The 9,095-nt window shown below is 42.3% G+C and overlaps 1 non-coding gene across 1 annotated transcript; it reads right to left on the bottom strand.

Annotated features, from left to right (window-relative positions):
- Positions 1-242: 242 nt before the first annotated feature.
- On the bottom strand, positions 243-314 carry trnae-uuc (transfer RNA glutamic acid (anticodon UUC)). Its single transcript has one exon. It is a non-coding gene; the product is annotated as a tRNA-Glu (tRNA).
- Positions 315-9,095: the final 8,781 nt, after the last annotated feature.

Below are 9,095 nucleotides of genomic sequence, written 5' to 3'. Positions count from 1 at the left end.
AACCAAAGCTACTAAGGAGGATTACAGAGTTTGTCCTTGCAGGAGTCAGTGACTTAATTGTGTCTAACAAAGGGTTGAATCTGAATGTGAAAGTTCCCCTTCAACTTGGGGCCATGGCAGAGTGAACCAAGAACACTGGCAATGGGGGTGAGAGTGGAGCCAACGATGGATTCACAGTTCATCACCTCCACCATAATGTGGACCACCTTTCCTGTATCCAGTTTCAACCTCTAAAGAACTCATTCCCTGACCGGGAATCAAACCCGGGCCGCGGCGGTGAAAGCGCCAAATCCTAGCCACTAGACCATCAGGGACCACACAGAGATCTCCAACAACAGAGATGATACACAATGACTGTGGTCTCAGTTGAGCTGAGCCACTCAGACACAGTCACCCATTCAAGCTGGGCCTGATACCACACTTCAGTGCAGACAGAGAGAAAGAAGACACACGGGATCCTTTGAAGAAAATGCAATAAAGACAGGAAGCCCCCATCACATCGTCAGTGTTTCAGTGACTGGCATTGTGAAGAGACTGAGACAAAGTCACGTTATGAATGGAGGGCTGAGTTGGAGCAGAGAGGGGGCAAGATCCTGGGGGTGGACTGTCTTTGGGAAGCTGAGGTGTCTGGTGGTCTTGGTGGACCCTCTGTAGCTCAACTGAGACCACCAGAGTCAGTGTGACTGTAAGCCTTCAAAGCCAGCATGAAGGAGCTGGTTTTATCTTTGAAGGGGAAATCACACACACAGCTACTCTCAGTTCCCAAATGTGTGTGTCCTCACTCCTCCGTCCTCCTGCTGCCCTCAGAATACAGACACAATTCAACCTGGTAGGTCTGGTGCATAGAAGTGCTCCTGAAAAGATTTGTGTCAGCCCACAGCTGGCTGTTCTTACCTGGAACCTCAAGATGAAACTGCTTCCACAGATTGGAAATGAATCTGATGTTGACTTTTGGACAAATCACCCGTTCATCAGTTCAACCATCACTTCCATCCATTTTCTATTTCTTATCTTATGATAGAAAGGAGTCTATCTGCTGTGTGACGGAGGCAGTTACTGTGAGCTGCTGCATGTCTCAGCTGTGTGTGTGTGTGTGTGTGTGTGTGTGTGTGTGTGTGTGTGTGTGTGTGTGTGTGTGTGTGTGTGTGTCAGTGACGTGCGGTCAGGGGAGGCAAGTGAGGCTTTGGAAAGATACTACAAAATTTTATATACATGATTATATACACTACTTTTTCAATTAGAATGTGGATCAGATCAGCTGATTTCAGTGTGAAGTCCATCCCTCCATCCACTTTCTATTCTTATCCTTTAAGGGTCACGGGGGGGGGGGGGGCGATCCCAGGTGACATTGGACAAGAGGCAGGGTTCACCCTGGACAGGTCACCAGTCCATCAGGAGAAATGAGGTGGTCGGTATCATGCAACCTAAACTAAAAGATTAGTCAGATCAAATTCAGGTTAAAGCAAGAGTCTCCAGATCAAAGTCAGAATTCCTGATGATGTCATCAGGACTTTGACAGTACCTAGAATTCTGTCTTTGATCTCAGGAGGACATGAAAGAAACACAATTGAGGAAAGTATAAGAGAGCACATTCAGCTTCATCAGAAACACTTGAACTGTTGAACAGTAGAATTTGTTTGAAACAGTTTACAACACTTAGTGACAGGATTGAAGAGGGAAGATTTTTCTACTTTAAATTTAATTCTAACTTCAAAGTCAAGTCAAGTCAAGTCAATTTTATTTATAAATGCCAAATCACAACAGAAGTTATCACATGACACTTTACAAGTTTATCTACTGAGATCGGTACCCTGGAAGGTATGACCTTGGCCCCCAGCACGACCCTAAGGAACCTTGGAGTTCTCTTTGATGAGGATCTGTCCTTTAATGCCCACATTAAGCAAATATCTAGGACTGCTTTCTTTCATTTGTGAAACATTGCTGAGATCAGACACATCCTGTCTCAAAAAGATGCAGAAAAACTAGTCCATGCCTTTGTCTGCCTTTTGCCTTGCCTTTGAGAATTCAAAATTCTCCTTCTAACATACAAAGTCCTCAACAGTCAGGCTCCTTCATACCTGACAGAGCTCCTAGTCCCCTATTATCCAGCTAGAACCCTTCGCTCCCAGGATGCAGGGTTACTGGTGGTTCCTAGAGTTCTAAAAGTACACTGGGAGCCAGAGCCTTCAGCTATCAGGCTCCCCTCCTGTGGAACCGTCTCCCAGTTTCGGTCCAGGATGCAGACACCCTCTCGACCTATAAGAACAGACTAAAGACCTTCCTTTTTGATCAGGCTTATAGTTGGGCTGCTGAGGCTGGCCCTTAGATATGCTGCTATAGGCTTAGGCTGCTGGGGGATCTCCCATGGTGCACTGGGCTTCTCTCTCCTCCTCTCTGTCCTCCTGTATGTGTCATCCATAAATCATACTCATACGTATTACGAACTCGTCTCCTTTTCCGGAGCCTGAGTTTATTGACTGATTGACTGAAAACGAGCAAACATAATAGGGTCTTCGCCTGAAGTACCTTCAGGCTCAGGCCCTAACAAATCATGTCAGAGATGTGTTCTAACACCCCTCAGTAATGGTCAGGAAACACAACAACCTTTTGTTTATTTCTATGATTTTCTTGAGGTTCATTTTACCATTTTTTTAAACTGAAATCGAGGGTTTACTGACTAAAAAAAGGTCCAGAGGCCCACAACAAAATATTCAAATCAATATTTCCATGGATAAGGAAGCCTAACAAGGAAACCAAGAGATGGGAAACAACTTGGATGATAGAAAATTGTTTTTAGTTTATTTTACAGCTGATTGAAGACGTGGGTCAAAACTGACCTGTTAACATCAGAGATGGGAACAGAAAGCTAACACAAGAGGAAGGTTGAAGCTATGAAAAAGGAGTTTGATAAAAATCTTGAACTGACAGTAGAAATATCCTTTTGTATGTTTACCTTTGTTGACAGAAGTCACTTTAGCTTGGCAGTGAAAAGAATCTCTGCTAGCTTGACAAATAAGTGGCACAAACTGGGTTCAAGCTGGACTTTGGACACTGGTATCTGCAACAACTCCCAACAACTCCTAATCTAGCATCTCTGCTGTGCTCAAACTATTTTACAGAACATTTGACAGACCTGTGGAGCAGTGAGGACAGACATGAGTTGATCCACATGATCCACTGAAGCGCCATTTTCCCCTGCCACTGGGGTCACCAACATGAGCTGGAGTTGGGAATCTTGAACTGAACCTGGTATCACAGCGACACCTACTGCTGCTAAATGGAACAGCAACATTGAACCCAAGTACAGGATTGAAGGGAGACTGATGGTCGCTGTTTGGGTTTTTGAAGAACAAGGAGGGCATTGGTTCAAGCTGGATTCTCAGAGACTATTTCCCCAACCTCTACATTGGCATCTACACTGTCATCCAGTCAGGTGACTGAAGTCATCCAGTCATGTGACTGAAGTCATCCATTCATGTCAGTGATGTCACTTGGCAGGACTGTCATTGCCTTCACATTCTAGAAAAGAATCCAGACTCTACATTTCCTCCTATCTATTATTGTGTCCCACCCTCCTGGTCCTTACTCTGAATTCTCAGAGTTTATATCCAGTTCAGTTCTCAAAACAGATGAAGTCATGAGTGTTGATAAATTTCCTTTTCTCCACTGATTATATGTCAAGGTTTGTGTGGGGGGGTGGAGCCTATCCCAGCAGCCTTCGGACAAGAGGCGGGGTTCATCCTGGATGTGTCACCAGTCCATCACAGGGCCAACACATAGAGACAGACAACCATTCACACTCACAGCCACACCTACAGTCAATTTAGAGTATCAATCAGCCTCGTCCCCTCTTGATGTCTTTGGACTGTGGGAGGAAGCTGGAGTACCAGAGAGAACCCACACAGACACAGGGAGAACATGCAGACTCCACACAGCTGGGGCTCGAATCTGGAACCTTCTTGCTGTGAGGCCACAGTGCTGACCACTGCACCATTGTGTCCCCTGAAAATGCCACCAGATCGTTTGGATTTCCTTTAAAATGAAGTACACATGAACATGAAGAGGTTTTCACAGGGCTGGTGGTGCAATGGATAGCGTGACTGACTACTGTCAGAAGATTCTAGGTTCAACTCCTGGCTTGCTCACTTAAAACTTTATACTGAGAAGCTTTCACACCTGAAGTGTGAACCACTGCTAAAAGTCCCTGAAATCCTCCAAGGTTTCCTCCTTGTCTGCTGTAAACATGAACACATGCATGGATCCTGCTACCTCTCACATGTTAAGCTGGCACTTGACAGTGACAGCAGGAGAACAAAAGAGCTTGGTTCTAACGTGACTTGACAGCACTTTTTAGGGCCTGAGCCAGAAGGAACTTCTGGCAAAGACTCCATTATTTTTCCACTTTTTTTCTTCTTGCAATCAACACTGCCCAGAGTTGATCTGCAGGAAATAAGACTCATACAATTGATGCAGTTTGGTCAGACGGTGCAGACACACTTGACACCCAGAGAGGTGAGCAGGTTTTGGACCAAGTTGAAACTTGTCAAGTATTTGAGACAGAAAATGACAGAAAACTGTGGCTGTGTTCTGGTTCTGCATGTTTCAGATTTATTCCCCTCCCAGTAATGTCTTATTTCCAGCTCTGCTCTCCCTCAACTACTGTTTAGTGTCATATTTATTTTGCTGACTACTTCATTGACATGTGGTAAAAATGTCTTGTGTTTCCTGAAATTAACTGAGTGCTGCTCAGTAAAGTTGACATGACTTGAGATTCTATTCCTGCTTGGTCCATTTCAACATTCTTATCCTTCCTAGCACTGGAGATAAAGTTTCAGACAGGGCTGTACTTGATGAGTACTGCATATAGTACACATCAGTCACTGCCATTACACAGTGGAATGGAAGTTGAAATACTGTTTACCAGCAAGCTGAAAACTGTTGTGGTATTTGACAATTCTATTGTTTCTGAATGAAAATCATGTGAAGGAGAATCATTGAGACATCCTAAAAATGTCTGAGGTCTGCTGAGCTGCAGCAGGTCTGAGCTGCTTTTGATGCCCAGATGATGCAGGAGGCAGTGAATGTTGGGTTTGGTGGAGCTGAAAAAATGCTGCAGGTGTTGAGAGGTCTGCTGGTGTCCAGGACTTCCTCTCCAGGTCTCAGCTTCTCCCTGCAGTTCCCACAAACACCACAACAGTCCTGGAACCCCTGCAGATGGTGGAGGAACATGATGACCCCGATGCACCATCAGGGCATCAAAAAGCAGTCCTGATTATCAAAAAGGTCCCTCCACTCATTCAGGGTCAACTCAAGAAGAAACTTCATGAACAGATGAGCAAACACACTCAACTAGAAATCATGATTTAAACACAATGTTGATTTTTACAATTTCCTTCAATGTTTTAAAAACCATCAAAGTGGACAGAAGCCCAGATGGTCCAAACCTGTTTCCTGTCTCCTGCCATTGTGGAGAGCCTTTGTTCTGTCCTGCTGCTGTCCAGTTGTCTCTACTGAGCTCCGAAATGCGAGGACTTGGAATCAAGATCAAGAAGAAACAACATAAGAATACACGGAATCCCAGAGGGTGCTGAGAAAAACGACACCATCGGATTTGTGACTCATTTTATTCAGTCCTCAATGAACTTCCCTGATAAAATGGCGGTTCATTTCGAGAGAGCGCACCGATCACTGACTACGAAGCCGAGAGAAAACACGGCCCCCCCGCGAGCAATAATTGTTCGCTTCCTCAACTACAGGGTGAAAGAACGGCTGATTCAAGAAGCATGGAAGAAAAAGCTCACGTATGAGGGACGTAACGTCTACTTTAACAAGGATTACACAAATGAAGTACAAAAAAAGAGGAAACAAGTAAGGGAAGTTATAAATAAACTGAAGGAGAAGAACGTGAAGGCACAATCTCCATATCCTGCACAGCTGAAAGTCTTTCTGGAAGACGGGACAAAGACGTTTGCCACATTAATGGATGCTGCACCCATGCTGAGGAATATGGGGATTCAGGTGGAGGAGGAGGACGAGACCGAGAGACTACAGAGAGTGGTGGCGCAAGGCAGCTGGACCATAATGACGGGACAGAGGGGGAGAAGACAGCAGCCAAACATCACAGAGACGGATCTACGGGCCCTTATCAAGTGAAGTATTTCATACGAAGAGGATGCCCTGAAATATACATGATCAATAAAAGTGTCTGTTAAAAAGGACATACACGAAGACAAATGGAGCTGGTTAAGAGGTAATTTACTACTTATAAAAAACAAAAAAAAAACAACAGAGAAAATATTGTTTTGGTTCTATTTTGGAGCAAAATCACTGCTTTTGTGGAGCAAATGGCAACTTTACACAACATCCGAGAAGTTGCAAGTGCACATAGTGCGAACCACCAGAGGGCCTTCGTCACAACTCTCTGGTCAGGGGACAGTTGGGAGTCTTGTTTTTCTTGTTTTTCTTGTTATTGTGTTTTAGTTCTTGAGGAGATGCAGACTTGTCTTTTTCGCTGTGCTACTTTTTGCACAGTTATATTAGTTAATAAGAGATGTAAAGTTACTGGGTTTCCACTTAAACAAATATGAGTAGGCTAAACCTTGTGTCATATAATGTCCATGGGTTGAATCACCCCATAAAGAGAAAGAAAATACTGAGTCAATTGAAAAAAATGCAATGTTCAATAGCTTTGATACAAGAAACACATCTGGATGACAACGAATGTAACAAACTGAAAAGGGAATGGGTAAACCAAGTACTTCATGCTTCTTTTGGAAAAAGAAGGGGAGTAGCCATATTAATAAATAAATCCCTGCAATTTCATACAGAGAAAGTGATAAAAGATCATCTGGGAAGATATATAATGATGGTTGGTTCCATAAGCGATATGACAATATCCATACTAAATGTTTATGCCCCAAATGAGGAAAATGCGGCATTCTTTAAAAATATAGCCAACGTAATTGCCAACAATGGGAAAGGGATGATAGTGATTGGGGGTGATTTTAACACAGGTCAGAATGGTAAGCTGGATAGATTGCCTCCAGAACAGGGACCAAGTGTAAAAAAAAATCGAAGGTACTAAATAATATCATAAGAGAGCGAGGTCTTACTGATCCATGGAGAAGAAATAACCCTAGAGGGAAGGATTTGACTTTTTACTCAAACCCACACGGGAGTTATTCAAGGATAGATTTTTTCTGCGTTTCACAACAACATATGCATAAAGTGCTGGACTGTGGCACAGACACCATCACTATAAGTGATCATGCTCCTATTACGCTAACGGTAGATATGGGTAATGAATCTTTTTTCAAATACTGGAGACTTAATGTATCTCTGTTATCAGATGAGAGTGTGGTAAAGGAACTAAAACAAAATTTAAAGGAATACTTTCAAACTAATGACAATGGGGAAGTTTCACCTTCAATTTTATGGGACGGGGGGAAGGCAGTTATTAGAGGGAAAATAATAGAGATATCTTCCAGAATGAGAAAGGCCCGATTAAAGCAACAAAATATGTTAGAGAATAAAATTAGAGAGTTGGAATTGGAACACAAAAGAACATCAAGTAACTCAACACTTATCGAACTGAAAAAAATCAAACAACGGCTTGATGAACTATTAACTTACAAAGCAGAGGGGGCTTTAAGGTTTACGAATCAGAGATATTATGAGATGGGGAATAGAGCCAGCAGATTATTAGCATTTCAATTTAGAAAAGCCCAGGCAAATAGGACGATAAATAAAATAAGACATCCTAACTCTAAAAAATATATGATAAAGCCAACGGAGATAGCAGAAGCCTTTGCAGAATATTATAAAAATCTATATGATGACCCTGACTCGCAATCACTAGAAAATAAAACACTGGCATTCCTCAAAAGATTGCACTTACCGTCATTATTAACAGAGGAGGCATCTGAAATGGTTAGGCCAATCTCAGTACAGGAAATAGCTAATACAATTAAGGTACTTAAAAATAATAAATCCCCTGGCACGGATGGGCTCTCGGGAGAATTTTATAAGTGTTTTGCGAAGGAGATTACACCAGCCCTTTTCAAAGGATTTAATTATGCCCTGACATCAGGTGACCCAGCAACATCTTGGTCAGAAGCCATTATCTCAGTCATACATAAAGAAGGAAAGGACCCAACCACATGTGAAGGATACAGGCCTGTCAGCTTGTTATGTAGTGATCTGAAGATATTGACTCATATTTTAGCACATAGGATACAGATATATATATAACAAAATTAATCAAACCAGATCAGACAGGGTTCATCCCTGGTAGACAAGGAGCTAACAATATTAGGAGAACATTAAATCTTATATCATGTACTAAAAACAACAGACAGCCCGCTTTGATGCTCAGTTTAGATGCACAAAAGGCATTTGACCGGGTAAAATGGAGCTTCCTATATCGGACATTAGAAGTTTTTGGGTTTCATTCAACATTTATAGATTGGGTAAAATTGGTTTATAAAAACCCCAAATCACGGATTAGAGTTAACGGATGCTGTTCAGATTTCTTTCCCCTCAAAAGAGGGGTCAGACAAGGGGATTGTCTGAGTCCATTGCTGTTGGCATTAAGTATTGAACCATTAGCCGAATCAATAAGACAAAATAAGGATATTAAGGGAATAAGAGATGAAGGGGGAGTGGAGCATAAAATATCTTTATTTGCTGACGATATATGAACATATCTAAGTGAACCCTCCTTAACTATACCAGCTTTATTGAACAATCTGAATGAATATGGAGAATTATCAGGTTATTTAACTAATGAATCTAAGTCAGTAGCAATGATGCTTTCAGGCAAATATCCAACTGAATTAGAGGGAAAGTTCAATTTCAAATGGACCACCACAGGGTTTAGATATCTTGGCATCATTATTACTCCCATTATATCACAGCTATTAAAAGAAAATTATGGAAAACTGATTACAGAAATAAAGAAGGATTTGGCCAGATGGGAGATATTGCCCCTGTCGATGGTGGGAAGAATCGAAACAGTGAGAATGAACATTGTACCCAGATTGTTGTTTCTGTTCGAGTCACTGCCAATTATGGTCTCTAGTTCAACTTTTAAGATG

This window comes from Aulostomus chinensis, chromosome 4 (genome assembly GCF_037954235.1).
Source record: "Aulostomus chinensis isolate RoL2024-O1b breed Wild chromosome 4, RoL_Achi_v1.0, whole genome shotgun sequence".
Taxonomy (NCBI): domain Eukaryota; kingdom Metazoa; phylum Chordata; class Actinopteri; order Syngnathiformes; family Aulostomidae; genus Aulostomus; species Aulostomus chinensis.
The sequence above is the reverse complement of the archived record's forward strand: the minus strand, read 5'-3'. Positions and strand labels throughout refer to the sequence as shown.